The sequence below is a fragment of the Petaurus breviceps genome, unplaced genomic scaffold (genome assembly GCF_028583685.1).
Source record: "Petaurus breviceps papuanus isolate PSGF00001 unplaced genomic scaffold, PetGlider_PUasm1.0 156, whole genome shotgun sequence".
Lineage (NCBI taxonomy): Eukaryota > Metazoa > Chordata > Mammalia > Diprotodontia > Petauridae > Petaurus > Petaurus breviceps.
Genome location: NW_027185720.1, coordinates 9,483,772 through 9,502,819, shown reverse-complemented (window position 1 = coordinate 9,502,819; position 19,048 = coordinate 9,483,772). Strand labels below are relative to the sequence as shown.

Here is a 19,048-nt window from a genome sequence, read left to right as displayed (position 1 = left end):
AGAGAGAGAGTGAGAGAGAGGGAGAGAGAGAGAGAGAGAGAGAGAGAAATGAGAACATATTAATTATTCCCTATGTAGTAGTCTCTATGCTAAATGCTGGTAATTAAAAAGAAAACTAGCAAGCCAATCTGTATTTGTAACCATCAAAGGAGATTCACTCAATCAGTCTATGATTATATAAAACTTCACATCATAATATGGTGAAATAAAAAGAGTGCTGGACATAAATTCCCAATACTTGGGTTCAAACCCCCTGCTACCAGTGTGTGACGTCGGTAAAGTCACTACCTCTCTGGTCTTTAGTTTTCTCACTTGTAAAATGAAGGATTGGGACTAGGTGAAGAAAGAAATGGCAAACCACTCAAAGTGTTTCTGATCCCCAAATGGGATCAGAAAGCATCAGATGCAAGTGAAATGACTGATCACCAATAACAGATTAAATGGACCCTGAAGTCCATTCTAATTTTAAAATGCTGTGATTCTCTGAAGAATAAAACTGAAGTCCATATGAGAATTACTATATCCTCTTCTGGGCAATCAATGGGGTCTCTATGAATGGAGACACACTAGTCAGGTTTGGAATTTTTTTTGAGATCCCAATATTTTTACAACTTCTGAGGAAGACAAGGAGCCATGTGGTCTGTCACGGCCAACCACACTACAGTGAAAAATGAGGCAAGGAAACCCTCTGGAGAGCGGGTCATGAGAGTGATGAATGGACAGTTTAATTTGGGGAACATTAAAGACTTAAAGTAGACAGTAGTTCTGGTTGAAGAGATCAAAAATCCAACCTGAACTCCCAAGTGTGCTTCTATTTACCTTCGGCCTAATAAAAACCGCATTTCTTTAGACCCAGGAGGCTATGACTTCAGTTTGTTTCATCTTCGATGTCCTTAGGAGAGCTCCGAGGATTTTATCATTCTGATGCCCGAGGCTATGGCCAGTCAAATCCAAGAAGGCTCATGGTTGGGCATTATGATGCTGCTTCCTGATGGAGCAGCAAAACTCTCTTATGTGACTACTCTCTTAATTCTGGTCACTCAGTCAGCAGTCAACAAGCATCTGTCATATCCTGGGCACTGTGCTAAGTGCTGGGAGTCCAGTCAAAGTGTTCTCAGAGCAGAGTTCTCAAGCCTTTCTGCAAATACAATTCAATGAGTTTGATCTCGGACAGCATTAAGGAGAGGTGTCCAGGATGAGGGGAAGAGAGCAAGCATGTCCAGAGTACCTACTGTGTGCCAGGAGCACTGCACTACGCACTTTGCAGACAGTACTTCACGTCAGTTCTGAATGAGGGAGGTAATTAGCTAATTATGCTGCCGTCTTCTTCCCAAACAAAAAATGTCTGGAATTTTGCATCCAGTGCCATGAGCCATGTTTCAGGAGGGGTCTGACAAATTAGGGCACTACTAGCAAAGGACAGCCAGGATCATAAAGGCTCTCAAGTTCACAACATTTAAGGATTCGTTCCAATACTTGGGCACATTTGCCCTGAAAAAATGAAGAAAGACACAGGAGTGCAGGACAGTTATCTCTATCCATCTAAAGGACTGTCTTGTAAGGGGGAAAAAAGGTGTTAGACTTGTTTTACTTGGCCCTAAGGATGGAAGTTGGAGTAATGGATAGGACTTTCAGAAATGTAGAGTTGAGTTTAATATAAGAAAAGAAAACCACTGTCTACCTCGCAATTCGAGGTGCCCCAAAGTGAAATGGGGCTGCCTTGGGAAGTAGTGTCATCTCCCTCACTTGAGGTCTTCCAGTGACTGTGCAATGACAAGTTTTGGGTAATCTGAGAGAGGGCATTCCTGTTTGTGCTTGGCTTTGACTAGGTGACCTAGTAAAATCTCTTCCAACTTGAGAAACCTGTTGCCCCCATCCTTTGCTCACACATCCTTCTAATAGTCCTAGGATCTAACCTTCCTTTGCTGTTCCCTGTTCTACCGCCCCTCACCAGACCATTCCTTTAGCTCCTTGCTTGAACTTTCTGAATGATAAAGTCATGATGGAGTTGATTGGGTTGCATACATACCTCAAAATATCAGTCACTGTAGAAAAGGTCCCTAAATGATGCATGTGTTAGGGGAGCAAATGGGCAAACCCAGCATTGGTCATCATTCAATACTAATGTTGTGCTTACAACTTTGTTTTTGTTCATCATTTTCAGTCTTGTCTAACCCTTCATTACCACATCTGGGGTTTTCTTGGCCAAAGCACTGGAATGGTTTGTCATTTCCTTCTCCAGTTCTTTTTACAGTTGAGGAAACTGAGGCAAAGAGGGTTAAGTGACCTGTCCAAGGTGACATTAGTTAATCATGGGGTTCATCATTTTCACTTGTGCCTGACCCTTCATGGTCCCACTTGAGGTTTTCTTTGAAGAGCTACTAGAATAATTTGCCATTTCCTTCTCCAGCTCATTCTATAGATGAGGAAATGGAAGCAAAGAGGTTCTAAGTGACTATTTCAGGGTCACACAGCCTAGTAAGAATCTGAGACTGGATTTGAACTGCAGAAGTTGAGTATCTCTCAGGCTAGGTCAGATACTCTGTGAACTTTGGCGCCTCCTAGTGGTCCTGCAGCAAATTAGATATAAAATTATAAATTCTTTTCCCCTTCCTACCAATGATAATAATCCTCCCAGCCATCATTTCTGTGGTGCTTTCCTGCTTTTAGGTTTGTTTCTATAACCACACAGTGTTCGCTTTCATGTGACTGCCCCTCCCCCTTTTACATTTTGGGGTTTGGGGTTTATGTGATTTTCCTGCATCTTTGCCAAGAACACTTAAAAGCATTGATCCCTTTACATTTATCCCTATTTTATTTTATTTACCTCATCTAGCTTTGATGGGGATCCCGCTTTTGTCATTTACTGTATTGAGTCAAGGTGATGTACTGATTAAAGCACTCAGTTTGGAGCAAGAGAAACCAACTTCAAATCTTTGTCTTTGTACTCTCTTGTTGAGCCTTGGTTTCCTTATCTGTGAAATGACCCAGTTTTTCTAGATGATATCCAAGGTCCCTTCTAGCTGTAAAGCTTTGCTTCTGTGACCCTAGGCTATCCCTCCAGTTTTAGGCATATGTGTTAATGATTCTGATCATGTAGCCTCTGGCCAAAAATTCCTCCAATGTGAGTTCAGAACGTTCAGCACTAAGCTGCGGACAGCTCCTGGATGGGTCAGTCTTTGACAAGCTAGAGACAGGGGTTTAGGGGAACTAGACAGATCACCTAGGCATTAATTCTAGCCTAGGAAATCAAAAGTCAAGTCTCCTCTCTGGGGCCAGATATTTTGTAGCAACAGAAAGGGAGCAGTCTGGGAGCACAATCCAAGTAATTAGGCAGAGATTTGTGACAGGAGAACAAAACGGTTATGATAATAATCACAGCCCATGTTCACATAAAGCAGTACAATTTACCAACTGCTTTTCCCATAACAATTCCTTGAAGCAGATAGGACAAATATTATTCTCCCCATTTTACAAATGAGGTAAGCGATGCTTGGGGATGTTAGGCACACAGTCATTGCTCATAGACGTAGCTAGTAGATGTCAGAGACAAGAATGAAACACAGGATCCCAAGTCTTCTTTTCCCTACACAATATTACAGTTACACTGAAATTTACATTGGGAGAGTTAAAGCAGGAAGGAGAAGATGGATAGAGAATGAATTCTAAGTCAACACTCTGTTGCCAACACCTAGGGGTCCAAATTGGGGCAGGGTCTCTGGATAGAGGAGGGGAATAGAATATGGTACACTGCATAATCAAGGGGTTTCACATCAGGGTTATGATGGAGACTTGGGGATGGAAGCTGGCTGCATGAAACCCCAGTCTTATGCCCACTGCTGTGTATAGGCAGATTAAGCTTAATGAAAATGTGTTCAAGGGCCACAGAAGAAATCTTGTCTCAATTCTCCCCAGGTGGGTTAAATGATTGCTTAAAAACATGGAATCTTAGGATATAGAACTGAAAACAACCCTAAAAACACACTAGCTTAGTCACCTTATATGGAAGATGAAGAAACTGAAACCCAGAGAAGTGATTTGTGTGTTGTGTAGATGGAAAGACACATTCTGAGTAAGGAAAAAAACTGAGTTCAGATCTTGCCTCATTCCTTACAATAGCTATGTGACCCTGGGCAAGTAACTTACCTAACTAACACATCCTTAATCTTTCTGATCTTCAATCTCTCACTCTATTAAATAAAAATAGTAATGCCTGTAGTATCCATATCCCATGGAATGTGAGAGTTACATATGATAATAGGTGGAGAGCTCTTTTTGTATTTCAAAAATGTTAGAGAAAGACAGACGCATAACACATATGACATATATCATAGAGTATAGAAATAGAAAATATATAAATTTATTTTACATATTTATTATATATACATTTATTTATGATTATATGAATTTATATACAAATCAATTGATATAAATACGTAATATAGATATCTGCCATAATCATTGTGTCATTGTCGTCACCATCACCAAAGGTGACATAACTACTGGGTTGTATAGTGAGGATTGGAGTCTAGATCTACTGGGTTCTGTGTTCCTTCCACTATAACAAGCTACTGGTGTCAGAGAGGGTTAAACCAAAGAAGTAAACTGACCCCAAAGACATTTGGGCTGGTTAATAAAGCAAGGACCAATCTGTGAATTCTTAACATTCACTAAAATGTCAGAGACTTCAGTCGGATTCTTGATCTCCAATTCAATCCAATCCAACAAGTATTAAGCACCTACCATGGCCCAAGCACTGTGGTAGTTTCTCTATAATCGAGCGTTTGCTAAGTGCCTGTTTTGTGCCAGACTCTGTACTAAATCCTGGGTATGCAAAGAAAGACAAAAAAACACTAGTCACTGCCATCAAGGACCTCCCAATCTACTGGAGGAGATTACAGGAAACTAAGTGTGTACGGATGCCATACTTACTGTGTAGGCAGAAGGTAGCCTCAGAAAGAAGCCGCTAGCAGAGGAAGGGGAGAAATGAGCCAGGAAAACACCTCCCCCAGAATCCTAAATTTGCTGAGTCTTGAAGGAAGCCAGGGGAACTAAGAGGCAGAGGTGAGGGAGCAGGACTTGCTAAAAATGGGGGATAGCCATCACAATGGCAGAGTTTGGGGGTGTTCCCCATGTGTGAGGAAAAGAAAGTGAGCCAGGGCAGCTGTATCACTGAGTTTGTGAAGGAAGGAAAGTATAAGACTGCAAAGGTAGGAAGGAGCTGGCTTTTTTTCTTTTTAGAGGGGGCAAGTCAGGGCAATTAGGGTTAAGTAACTTGCCCAAGGTCACATAAGGCTTTTTTTTTTCTTTTTAGAGGGGGTATGTCAGGGCAATTAGAGTTAAGTAACTTGCCCAAGGTCACGTGTCTAGTAAGTGTTAAGTGTCTTGAGGTCAGATTTGAACTCAGGTCCTCCTGACTCCAAGGCCAGTGCTGTATTCACTGCACTACCTAGCCACCCAAGGATCTGGGTTTTAAATGTGAAACAGAGAATTTCTGTTTTATCCTGAAGTTGAGCCAATGAAATCTTTGGAGTAGAGGTGAGGAAATCATTGGCCCTGAACTGTAGACAAATCACTGTGGCTCCTGCAGGAATCCATAGGGTTACAAAGAAAAAAAAGCATCCCCCTGTCCACAAGAAGCTAATATGCCACTAGAAGATATGTATGAACATTGTATAGAATGTGTAAACAATTAAGTAAATTTAGGATACTTTGGGGTGGCTATTGACATTAACAACTAGGGAGAATCACGTAAGGTATTCAGAAAGATGTAGACCATGGGTTGAGCTTTGAAATAAGCTAGAGATTCTAAGATGCAGATGTGGGGAATTGCATCCAGTCCATGCCTATAAAAAGTCACAGGGGTAAGAAATAGACTATCAAGTTCAAGGAACAATATCTAAAGTAAAGATTGCATGAAGGAAAAATAATGTGGAATAAGCAAGGAAGTCCTGAGTGCAGCCAGATTGTGAAGGGACTTTAAATAAATTCCAACCTGCAGAGTTTGCATTTTATCCCAGCTAATGGGTTGCATAGCCAGCATTGGAACCCACATCTTCTGTGTTCAAATGCATTGTTTAGCAGTAGGGAGCCACTGATGGTTCTTGCATAGAGTGATATGGTCAGAAGCATGCTTTAGAAAAGATATTTTGGCAGATGTATAGATGATGACTTTAATCATTCAGTCAACCAGCAAACATTTATCAAAGCAACTAATTTGTTCTGACTATAGATTTTTGTTGTTCAGCCATTTTTCACTCATATCAAACTCTTCATGACTCCTTTTCTGGAAGGCAGGGGGTTCTTGGTAAGAAATAGTGCAATAGTTTGCCATTTCCTTCTCCAGCAGGAACAACAGATTACAAAGACCAAAAAAAGTCGATTTGTAGCTCCCAAGGACCTTATATTCGTTTGGGAATAACAACATTTTTGCCTATTAGTATACGCACTATTGAATAGGAGACATCCTATTCAAAAGCAGAGAAATGGAGTAATTTATTGGAGCACTTGGATCAGTGTCACACAGAATGGGTAGACGTGGATGAGTCACAGTCTTTGGAGACAACAGCCACATTGATGAGACCACAGACCCACTGGAGTATTTGAGATGAATATGGGAGATGGATTGGAAACAGGATAGACAGGAGGCAGGTCAACTGACATGGAAGTCATGGTAATAGTCTAGACAGGAGTTGCTAAGGACCTGAAGCCAGGTGATAGCTGGGTGAGTTGCAGTGGAGGAGTGACTTGAGACATACATTGGACATAGATCAGCAAATAATTAAATGTGGAAGAAGAGGAATAGGGAGGAGGCCAGGTTGACTCCGAACTTGCCATCCTCGGTGATTAGAATGACTTACCATCATGGAATCTCTCGGTGACCTTGGGCATGACCCTTAGCTCAGACTCTCTTGCCCCACCTTGTCCACACCACCCAAATACCTAGATCATGCACCTTTAGAAGACTGCAGTGAAGGTAAAGCTAATGAAGTGCTTTGAGTCCATTGGCAAGGGGCAGCAGATGAGTAATTCCTGGCCTTTTCCCATAACCTTTGTTCTGGCATTCATGAGGGAGTCACACAGGGACAGGGATCAATAAAGATTATTACTGTGTCTCCCCTTCTTTCTTCCTTTCCTGCTGTAGGCGCTCTGCTGGGAATTCTTCACACATAATAGAATCCAGTTCAAATTGATTTTTTTTTTCATTTTAAAGCAACAACAACCCAAAGCCTTAAACATGATGAATGATATCAAACGTGGTTTGGTTCCTCTCCCTGGGCCATGCATAGTGCCTCCCTGCCCTTAGCTGTGACAAGGGCATTCGTTTTCGGCAGTACTGTTCTTCCCTTTGTGGCCCCCAGAAAATAACAGCATGCAGGACGTTCCAGCTGATCTAGCAAGAGGTGATTGAACAGGTCACTGATTCATGCAGGAAGCTCTATGTGCACACACTCCAGGCAAGAGGACGGGATGTTGGCATTCGTTGGCTTGTTTTCTTCTACCTTCTTGGGTAATGAGGCATTTTTGTCTGGGAACAAATTCCAATTACGTCTGGACCAAGTAAATGGTGATAGAAACGCCAGTGGAAGAAAATAATGGGTTATGGGGGCCTAGACAATGAGCCCCCGTGGCACAATGGTTAGGCTGGCTGTCAAGGACGAAGTTTCTATTTACATGGTTACAGTCTGGCAAGCATCAGTGATTGGAAAGGAGGTGGGAGGAATCCCAGAATCGGTGCCTCTCAGGAGGGATGGACAAAGTCGCGGGATTGGAGAGTCAGAAGGAGCTTCAGCAGCCCTCCAGCCTCAGCCCTGCCATGATGGAATTCCCTACAGAGCCTTGCCTGGTGCAAATGTGCCTTTCCTGTGGGTCTGGGCTCCCATGGAACATGAATCCCCCAGGACACTCTTAACGAGCCAGGCTGGGAGGCAAGCTGCCTGCCGTCTTTAGGCCAGAAAATATCCAGAGGTTGGGGGTCACAGTGAGTCAGTGCTGCTGGGTCAGCTGGGGCTACATCTCTATCAGTGCCATCTGAACCCTGCCCTACTCTCTTGGGTATGCCAGTGGCAGAGGTCCTGGGAACCAAAATTTTGACAAATTGATGCTTCTCCTCTTAAAAGATAAATTTAAATTGCTTTTGCTTTTTAATACAACTAATAATAATAACAATAAGCTATCATTTATATGGGCATTAGGTGTGCAGTGGATAGAACACTAGGCCTAGAGCCAGGAAAACTCATTTTCATGAGTTCAAATCCACCCTCAAACACCTGATAGCTGTGTGACCCTGGACAAGTCACTGACTCTTGTTTGCCTCAGTTTCCTCATCTGTAAAAGGAGAAGAAAATGGTAAGTCCAGTATCTTTGCCAAGAAAATCCCAAATTGGGTCACAAAGAGGTGAACACAACTGGAAAATGATTAAACAACAGTTTATAGGGGTGGCCAGGTGGCTCAGCAAGTAAGAGCACCAGCCCCCAGTGTTGGGATGACCTGGGGGATCGAATCCAGGCTCAGATACTTAGCACCACACCCAGAAATAACTGGCTGTGTCACCTTGAGCAAGTTACTTAACCCCAATTGCTTAAAAAAAAAAACGGTTTATAAAGATTTCCAATTTTAAGGTTTGAAAAGTACTTTACAAATATCTCATTTGAGCTTCACAATGATCCTGAGGGGTGTGTGTATGTGTGTGTGTGTATACACACATATGTATATACATTTATATTTATATATATACATACATATGTGTATGTGTGCATATATATATATATGTATGTGTGTATTTCCCATTTTACAGATGAGAGAATTGAGATAGGCAGAGGTTAAGTGACTTGCTCAATCACACAATTAGTAAGTGACTGAGACTGGATTTGACATAGGTTTTCCTGACTCTAAGTCCAGCGTTCTCCCCACTGTGCCCCCAGTAAGATTTATTACAAAATTACCGCAGCTTTTCCAGGCTGCTTACACTTCCCCTCTATTTACTCTGTGATCCGGTAACATTGGCTTATGTGTTAAACATCACCTATGAGAATGTCATGTACGTTCCCTGACTGGGCCCTATGCCTGGAATGCTCTTGCTCTCACCTCTACCTTTGGCTTCCCTTAAAGACTCAGCTCAGGTCTCACCTTCTGCTGGACCCTATCCCTAGTACCTCCTCAACTTGCCCTCCCTGTTAGTACCTCCCCTCAAAGATTCCCTCCTACTTTTACCACACACACACACAGACACACACACACACAAACACACACACACAGACGCACACACACACATACACCTAGCTTATGCGTACATGATTACTTATGTGTGATCTGCCTCATTAGAATGGAAGGTCCTCAAGGGCAGAGACTATTTTTGCCTCTCTCTGCAATCTCAGCACTTAGCAGAATGACTGTAACACAGTCACTGCTTAATAAATGGTAATGCTTTTCAGTGACATCAGGGCAAAGATGGGCATAGATGAGAATAGAAATTTTAAAATGGCCCATAAGTATATCTTCAGAGTAAGGAATGGGAGAAGCCAGACTTGTGGCCTACACATCATGAATTTTTTCTCTAAGGAAAAAAATAATAATTAAGAGGTATTAGAGGGGCAAATACAAAATAACATCCCCCTAAAATGATAATAATTCTATTTTTAGTTGATAAAAAATGGACATATTACCCTTATGGAACTCATTTCTGAATTAATTGCCAATGTATAATCAGACCACTAAGCTATTGAAGTTCTAAATTAACACAAAGATTTTTAAAAATGGAAAAAAAAAAAAACATGTCATATACATTAAAAGAATTCCAACCTGACATTTAAACAAGTTTTTGATTACCGGAAAAGGAAGAGTAACTCACGGGATAGAAAACTGAAAGCAAAATGTTCATATCCTGTCTATGGTACACACTGACTATGGGCTTTGGCTCTTAACTCTAAGAGTGAATGCTGATAGGAGGCAAGTTTTCTTCTCCAAGAACTCTCCACACCAGTGAAACATCAGGTCTAGTCAATCTGTTTTCCTCCCTTCCTCCCTTTCCCCCCAAAAACGATGTCCAAAAATTTGAAATTAAATGAAAACTATATTGACATTGATTAAAAGAATGATATAAATCAATGGCCTCAGTGAAGAGACCATAAGGACCTTGGAACCTCCTTAGTCAACAGAATCTACTTGCCAAACAGACAGAAGGAGCTGCCAAGGGCAACAGCACTTTAGATTGGTGTTGTTTAAAGGGTTGCTTAAATCCTACAGAGATGAAGGTTGGAAGATGGTGAGAAGTATCGCCCCATGAAACAGCTAGAAACAGTAGAAGGGAAAGGAAAGGGAAAGCTTAGTGAGAGGCCCAACTCAGCATCAACATCCAGCGGGCATTTAAGGATAAAACTGCAAGTAGGGCAACAGACAGATAAGAGATGGAAGAGATCTATAAAAGCCGTAAAATCTTTTCATCATCAAGGCCCCTGGAATCACCCCATTTGAACTCTAATATGATAATTCCAGATGTGCTTCTTAAAATAGACATTTAAAAAAAAGATGGAAAAAGCAGCTGGTCCATATCAAGTGTACTCAGAGAAGTCTCTTGAAGCAGTGTAGTTTTAGAGATGAGGAGGGATCGGTTTTGAAGGTGTCTAAAAGAGGCAAGATACCAAAGGTAAGGAAATAATCTCAAATCATATTATTACCCAAGTCCCCTCAAAGAAAAAGGTGACTGAACAAATCAATAGCTACCAACACATGCATCTACTTTCTCTGTGTACCATTTTTCTTAGAATAAGAAATTTGGTAGAATTTGAAGAATAAACTACATCTCCATCAAAGGAATTTTAATGCAGTTATTAGAAAGGAAAAGGTAAGTTTTAGTAAGCCATATTCCACATCAGGCCCCATCTTAGTCATCACACTTTTGTAGAGAATGTGAGATCACACTTTACTTTATGTTTAGTAACTATAAAAAAGCATTTGTTCCAATAGAATAAAATGCTACTTCAAAAACTTACTTATGCCAAAATTGTGCACAATTCCATTAAAGATATGAATGAAATAGCCTTGTTCAATGACCCTCTGATCCCTAATGCCAAACAGCACATAAAACAGGGAAACATGCTTGCCAAAAGTGTTCATCACTGTCACAGAGTAGATCCAGCATTGATTCCAAGTCCAAGGCATTACCTATAGTGAAGATGAAGGATGATTCTGTTGATTGCAACCGGACCCTAGAACTTTGCAATGCTAGCTATGACCACTTCAAAGAGCTTTGACTAACTATCCATGCAAGTAAAATCAAGTGGATAAAGGATTCCTCTATTGTCCAGATTTTGGTTGGCAGTTGAATGGATAACCTATGAAAGTTTATTCATCAATATCTATTTATCTACTGAGATGCCTATAGCTCTGCCTATATTGAGATTGAAGGATAAGAGAGATTTGAATAGAGAAAGGCATGGATGAAAAGAGATACATGAATGTTAACATAGATAATAAATAGAGATGTTAGAGGTAATTAATGGAAATATGGACCATAAAGGATGTATAGAAAAATAAAGACAGCTAAAGGGGTAGAAAGATAGGAAGTAAGATGAATGACTGGATAGATAGATGGATGGAGAGAGAGATGGATTGGATTCCTTGGAAAGGTATTGCAAAGGGCAAAACCTCTTCCTGGAATTGAATAGCAATGGAAAAGATGATTGTATCACATTTTTTAAATTATGAAGTTCTTTTGATGATCCCAACATTTTGCCTGAAATCGACAATTTTTTTTGTTATCTTCATTGTTTTATTCTGGTGATGTTTTATAACTACAAAACATGGAATGCTACAGTCTCCAAAAAATTCAAGCTCAGGATCACTAAAAGTGCAATGGAAAAGTTCACAGTGGGGATAAGAAGGCTGAAACATATTGCCAACAATTAATGGCACAGAAGAAATGAAGTAAGAAGTGTCTTCAAGGCAATGTATGTTCCAAAAAGATGAGCTGGTTATATGGCAAAAGAAAGAGATAATCAATAGGCAACTGGCACATTATATTAGAATTCCTCACAATGTCAAGTGAATGCAAAGAAGTCCTACAACCCCCACTCCTAGCATGCCAGATAGACCCATTGTCAAGTGATGGTGGCACATGAGTGAGAGTCAATATAAACTGATTGATCATCAAGACTTTTTAAGTGCTTACTTTGTTCCAGGCACTATAAATATTGGGGGGTACAAAGAACAATTAAAAATAGTTCCTGCTCAAGGAGCTTCCATTCTAGTGTTAGAAACAAACATGAAAATAACTGGGTATATGCAAGATGTATACAGATTGGATGGAAATTCATCTTGGAGGGGAAGGCACTAGAATATGGGAAATGGTGGGATGACGAGAAATTTCCTGCATAAAGAGGAATATGAGATGAGTCATACAGGAAGCTGGGGAAACAGAGTAGGCTAGCATGGATGGGTTGAGCTCTGAATATCACAGGTAATATCCACATTAATGAAATCACAAATCCAATGGAGTATTGGAGTATTAGAGTGTTAATAAAAAATCTTAGCACTATATCCTTTCCATATGGAATTATGTTACTCTTTTCTATTAATCCCGTTATCTGCCCACATTTCCATCTCTCATACTTGTATTTTTTAAAATGTGCAGTTGTCAGGTAGCTCCCAGTGCAGACACATTGACTGTTTTCCTTTATACTCTTACTACTTTTCCTTCTCATCAGAATCATTCTCAGTTGTGTTGTTACAACTTTATCCTTGAAATCCTGCCAGCCCTCCTGATGTGATTTTCCTTTCAGCAGGAGAGAAGCTTTGAAGTACATTTCCACCCCACCCTTAAGTCTTTTTTTAGATACTTATGGTATGGGACTCTACAAGGAAAATAAGCTTTAAAAAAAATACCTACAATCATCAGAGAGTCACTTCAGAATGTGGGTAGGAGACATTAGAATGTTGGAGAGGACACAAGGTCGGGCAAAACAAGGGACCCAGCAAAACGCTGGATCCCTTCGTTATAAGACATCAAGCCATCAGATATTTCTGAACCATTCTTGAAAAAGAAATGAGTAGGATCATAGACTCAAGAATATACATTTAAAGGTGGAAGGGACTTTCAAGGCCAGCACCTCATTTTAAAGGTGAGGAATATGAGACCCAGAGAAGTTAACTTATCTAGAGTCATATAGTTAGTGAGTATCTGAGGGGGGATTTGAACATAGTTCTTCTTTAACTCTAAGTCTAGAACTCAGTCTGCTATTCCATGCTTCTTTACATGGAAAATGATGATCATCTTGGCCTTCCCAACAATTAGTTCACAAAACCAAGAAAACATCTGAGTGACTGAAAACAGAACCCATGGGTTACCTAGAATCACCTCATTACTGTTTCCTGACATGGGGTTGTCTATTTCCCAAATAGTTCCTGAATCCCAGTGACTTGGAGATTGGCCCATCTCAGCTCATTGGCTTTTACTTAGAGCCTGTCCCTCCAGCACCTTAGGACCGTAACTAACTTTACTGGAAAAAAACAGGTACCCAGGATGTTTCAGAAGAAGTCCAGTCTTCCACTCAGCCAGCACTTCAGTCTTGCTATTAGGCATCATTCCTAAATTTGAAAGGCTTTTCCCCCCAAATGTCCTTGATGTGGTTAGAGAGTTTCTCCCTTTTTTTCTTCTTCCTTTTTAATTACATTAACATCACATGACATCCTGTCATACTGGATAATATTTAACTTTCCTTGACACTAATCAATTCCATTCAACTTTCCCTGGCTCATTTCAGGCAGACTCAAAGTCTATGCATATACCGAGACCAGACAGACCTCTCAGATCCTATCAGGTCACATCTTAGAGGTCTAAGATTCTTATTAACCTGAGAAGACCATATCCTCTACTCTCCAATGGCTGCTTCCAGAGAGGCCATGTAACCTTCAAGAAGAAGGTTGGCATAGCACACCGGAATCAGGGGATCAGAAATTCAGAGACACCTGAGAAGCCACTGAGTCTGACCCTATCATCTTAGAGCGGAAGAATCTGAGCCCAAGAGGTTAAGGGACTTGTCCAGGGGGATAAAGACAGTTACTGAGTAAGGATTTGAATGCAGATTTTCCTAATTCCAAATGCAGCACTCTATTCACTGTGCTACCTAACTTGTCTCAAGTGATTTGCCCAAGGTCACATAGCTAGTAAGTGGTAGACTTACAGCAATGGAATTGGAGTTAGGAGCATTTGCATTCAAATCCAGCCCCGGACATTTATGAACTGTGTGACTCCTGGGGAAATCATTTAATCTCTCTGTTTTTTCATCTTCCAATAGACTCAGTGCCCCTTAGGGAGTCTTCCAGCTCTAAATTGATGGTCTAATGATAGTATAAACTTGTGCCCACTAGAGCTGGAGTCCCACATGTTCACCCTTGTTTACCTATGTCACTTTGAAGGTCAACAAAGTACTTTCTTCACAGCAACTCTGTAAGGTTGCCAATGCAAATATTGTGAGGAGGTTTTCATAAAGAGCCAGGCAAGCTAATAATGTCTAAAGTAGTAAGCCTCTATTTATTTAGTTTCTTTGTTCATTCATTCATTCATTTTTTAATGAAAGAGTGTTGTCATCAGTGTTGAGAAGCCCTGGTGAGAAAATCCCTCAACCAATGCAAGTTGGCACCTTCTCTGCAACTTGTAGACTTAAGGAAGTGTCTAAGTCACTGAGAGATTAAAACCCTTGCCCAACATCATACAGGTAGGATGTGTCAGAGACAGGGCTCAAACCTAGGCCTTCCTGATTCCAAGACCAGCTTTCCATCCACTGGGCCATGTTGCATCTGGGGTCTTCATTATAATGTGCCTAAATAAAATGAGGGAGGGTTCAAGATCTAAGAGATACCAGAGGCCAAGGACAATAGGAGTGTGAAGGTGGGGCCAAGACTAGATAAATGAGGGAAGGAGGAGGAGGCAGACATAGGAAAGAGGATGCAGTCAGATATCAGTCAATGGGGCTTGGAGATTACCAAAACCTTGGGTGTATTGTCTCCAAGTCACACCCAGAAAAGTGGTGGGGTTCAACAGTGATCCTTCAGAGTTACCATCCTCAGATTGAGCATGCCCTGCTCCTACTAAGATTTCTACATCTCTTGTTATATGTTGAGATGCCTGCATCCTTCTTCTCTATAACAAGCCAGCTCAAGTTTTCTCTACCAGTTATGGTCTTTTCATGGAGATGTGGTACCAATCCATGCTCCCTCTACACTCGGTTCTCCTAGGAGGGAGAACTTGCTGACTAGGACAAGAGTTCTCTTATTTTTGTATCAGGGATTACTTTGGCAGTCCTGTGAAGCCTATGGCCTCCCCTTTTTTTTAGAAAAAATCTTGACAAATACATAAAACACATAGGATTATGAAAGAAACCCATTATATTGAAATACGGTTGCTGAAATACATATTTTTAGAAATTCAGTCCAACCCTACCACTTTGTGTATCATTGACTAAAATCTAGAAGGAACCTCAAAAGGTAGCTAGGCTAAAGCTTTCATTTACAGATGAGGAAACTGAGGTTTGTGGAGACAAATGTACTTGCCTAAGGTGACAAAGGCAATCATCTCAGCATGTCTCCTAAAATGTGGTGCTCAGAACTACTAGATGGGATCTTACTCCTCCAGAATATGGAAAGCCTTTCATCATCCTTAGGTGCTGTGGACCTCTAGAACTACAGCCTAAAATTTAATTCATTTCTTGTCTTCAGTTCTTAGGATGCTGCAGGGCATTTTGCCCATTTCTGATTACTTGCTTCTGGTTGTGTACCTTCCCTCCTCCAAGGGAGAGTAGAAAGCAAAGAGCTTGACCTACTAATTAGGAAAATAAGGCTCTCATCCTCAGGGTTGTGTGATCAGAGTGACCTCAATTTAGACAATCCTGTGATATGGACCAGGACAGTCTAAGGATACCTTGATCAGGTTACGAAGAGAGCCTGAGGGAGACATGCCAAAGTTCTCTCTGGCGTCTGTCCCCTGGCCAGTACCTACTGCCAGGCTCTTCACACTGATTGCTTGGGGAAATATGTTTTAGAAAATGAGAACTCCTAAGATGAGAGGTCAGGCGCTTAGAGTAAATTCAATTCAGCAATATGTATTGGTTTGTTGGCTGGCCGGTTGTTATCCTACATTCTCAAAGATGACATCACTGTATTGGAGTCAAGGTCTGGCATGCCCAGCTGTGACTGACCAGACTAGCACAAGCTCAGGTTTTTACCACAGGTCAGGGACAGGTCATCCACATGAACATGTGGAGTGTAGAGGTCTCAATATTTATTAAGCACTCACTGCATAGCGGGCACCATTCTGGGTTGTGCTTTGTTCTTCATTCTCAAAGAGGACCATGGCATCAGGAAGATGATGTGACTTGCAAGTGAATTGGATTTAAGTGAGGGAGCATTGTGCAAAGTCACCAGCCTCACTTTCTTCTCTGGAGCCACCTAGGTCCAGTGGCAAAATATAGATCAGGGCAACTGGAGATGGCCCTGGCCACCACCCTTCTAGTGCTGGGTACAGAAAGAGAAACATCAAAAAGGTCTTTATCCTCAAGGTGTTTACAATCTACTGTGAAAATAAGGCATTTCAGGGGTGACTAGGTGGCACAGTAAATAGGACACTGGCCCTGGAGTCAGGAGGACCTGAATTCAAATCCGGCCTCAGACACTTGACACAATGACTAGCCGTGTGACTTTGGGCAAGTCACTTAACCCCATTTGCCCTCCAAAAAGCAAGGAAGGAAGGAAGGAAGGAAGGAAGGAAGGAAGGAAGGAAGGAAGGAAGGAAGGAAGGAAGGAAGGAAGGAAGGAAGGAAAAGAAAATAAGGCATGTCAGCAAATACATTTGTGCATGATAATTTGAGAAGGAAGGAGAGAGAACCCACATGACCATGATACTTATTTGAGGGCTTTCTGTAAAAGGTAGCATGTGTGATGAACCTCAAAAGAAAGAAAATCACCAAATCTGAAAGCCAGAGGGGACCTCAACAGTCATCCTCACCATTGTATTCTAAGTAGGAGTTCCCACTATAGCATTGTGAAGGGTGCATGTAAGGATGAAGTGCATCCCAGGCATGAGGACATTGAGACAGAGATGGAATGGCATGTTCAAGAAATAAGTTAGTGAAGTTCAGATGGATAGTCTTATGTCCTAAGGAAAATTATGGGCAATTCGGCTGGAAGAGTAAATTAAAGATGAATTGGAAAGGAGCTTACATTATATGGGAGGCAAAATATGGCCTGCACATCAATGGGACTGAGAGCAAGACTAATTGGCATCTTGTGGTATTGTTATCATCATGATTTTATTTGTTTATTTATTTTTTCATTCATTCTTTATTGATTGATTGATTTGTACTGGCCTGTGTTTTCCTGAGTGTATGAAGATACTTCCATGCAAATAAGCATTTTCTTCATAATGAGTAGTCTTATTTGTATGAAATAATAACACCAATAATCCCCACTCACATTTGCATAGGACATAAGGTTTGCAGAGCACCTTATCTTGTGTAGGGAAAGGGCATTGCATCTCAAGTGAGGGGGCCAGGCTTAAAACTCCAGGTCTGATCCTTACTAGTGGCATGACCTCAAGCAGACATTGAAGATCTCTGACCTCAGTTTTCCCACCTGTCAAAAGAGAGAATTGGATTAAATGTTCCCCAAGACCCCTTCAGCTCCAAAATCGATGCCCCTATTTTCCTGTCATTTTCCATCCCTGTGTCTCAGTCTCTTTCACAATAAGGGAAGGGAATGACTCAGGGGTCTCTAAAGTTCTTTCATCTCATCTGACTATATTTGTAGAAAACACTTTGCAAACCTATTCTCTTCTTACTAGTGAGGCCAGTGACAGTTGCAAAGGTCATCAGGCCTCACCAATGTCTTAAAGTTCTAAAAGCTGCTAAATATACTTTAATTTCCTCACCTGTAAAATAAGGACATAATGACAGCCAGTGTACCTGCCTCCCAGAATAAACAGGGTTATAATCTTGAAGCCAGAAGGGACATTAGTGAGCATTCTAGTCCAACCCTTTGGTTTTAAAAATAAGGAAATGGAGGAGCTGTAAGGCAAAGTGTCTCACCCCAGGTTTAGTATCTAGATTTCATCCCAGGTCTTCCTGATTCCAAGTTCAGGGCTCTCACCCCTAAGTCCTCCCTGAAGTTGCCAAGAATGCCATTGTGTTCCTTTTTCACCAATGTCTGACCCACTTTCCCAGCTTCTATCCTTTCTTATGAAATATAATTTTCTATCTGGATTCTATCCCCATGAATTCCCCAACACAAACACAGGTGGGACAGAGACATCCTGGACAGGAGCAAAGTCCTGATGTACCCATTGCCTACCCCACCTCCTGGCCCCTACCCCTCAGCCTGAGACCCACCTGCCAGGCTGGCCTGTCTTCCTGCTTAGTATGTATGACTCTCGGTTAGGGGAGGCCAAGGTTGTGGAGGGTGCCTGCAGCGGCCCCCTCCCTCTGCTGCCTCAGCATTTGGCAAGCACCGTCCACTTCAGCAGAGATGTGATGCTGGCTGTCTGTGAGTGACAATCTGTCCCTGTGTAATTATTTTAATGCATGCTGCCCAACCTCCATGAGCCCTGACTAGGAAGTGCTCCCAGGAGATTGGTTTTTTGTTCCTTCTCCTGTTTAGAAGGCACAAGAGACAACCCTCCAAAAGTCTTTATACATACAGTGCCCATTTCTTTTCCAAAATAAACACCATGACATTCCCTGATCCTGAAGGTCATAGGAGCGTAGATTTAGATTTGGAAGAGACCTTACAGGTCATCCCAGTCCACACATACACACCCATTTTACAAATAAGAAAACTGAGGACCAAAAAGTTTAAGATATTTACATAAGGTCACACTACTAAAGAGTATCTGGCACAGAATTTGAACCTAAGTCTTCCAAACTCCAAGTCCAACACTCTATCATACTGTCCCTCAAAGAGATGAGAAGTGAGTACATTGTCTTTTTTCTTCTGAGCCCTAACTGAAAACTTCCTTTGTGGTGCTCTTCCCAACAGGAAGAGAGGAAGGATAGAAGGAGG

The 19,048-nt window shown here is 41.4% G+C and overlaps 1 protein-coding gene across 1 annotated transcript in view; it reads left to right on the top strand.

Moving 5' to 3' along the window:
* The window catches only part of LOC138156618 (xylosyl- and glucuronyltransferase LARGE1), a 133,792-nt gene that overhangs the window by 47,141 nt on the left and 67,603 nt on the right, over positions 1–19,048 (top strand). The gene's annotated exons all lie outside the window — the stretch shown is intronic.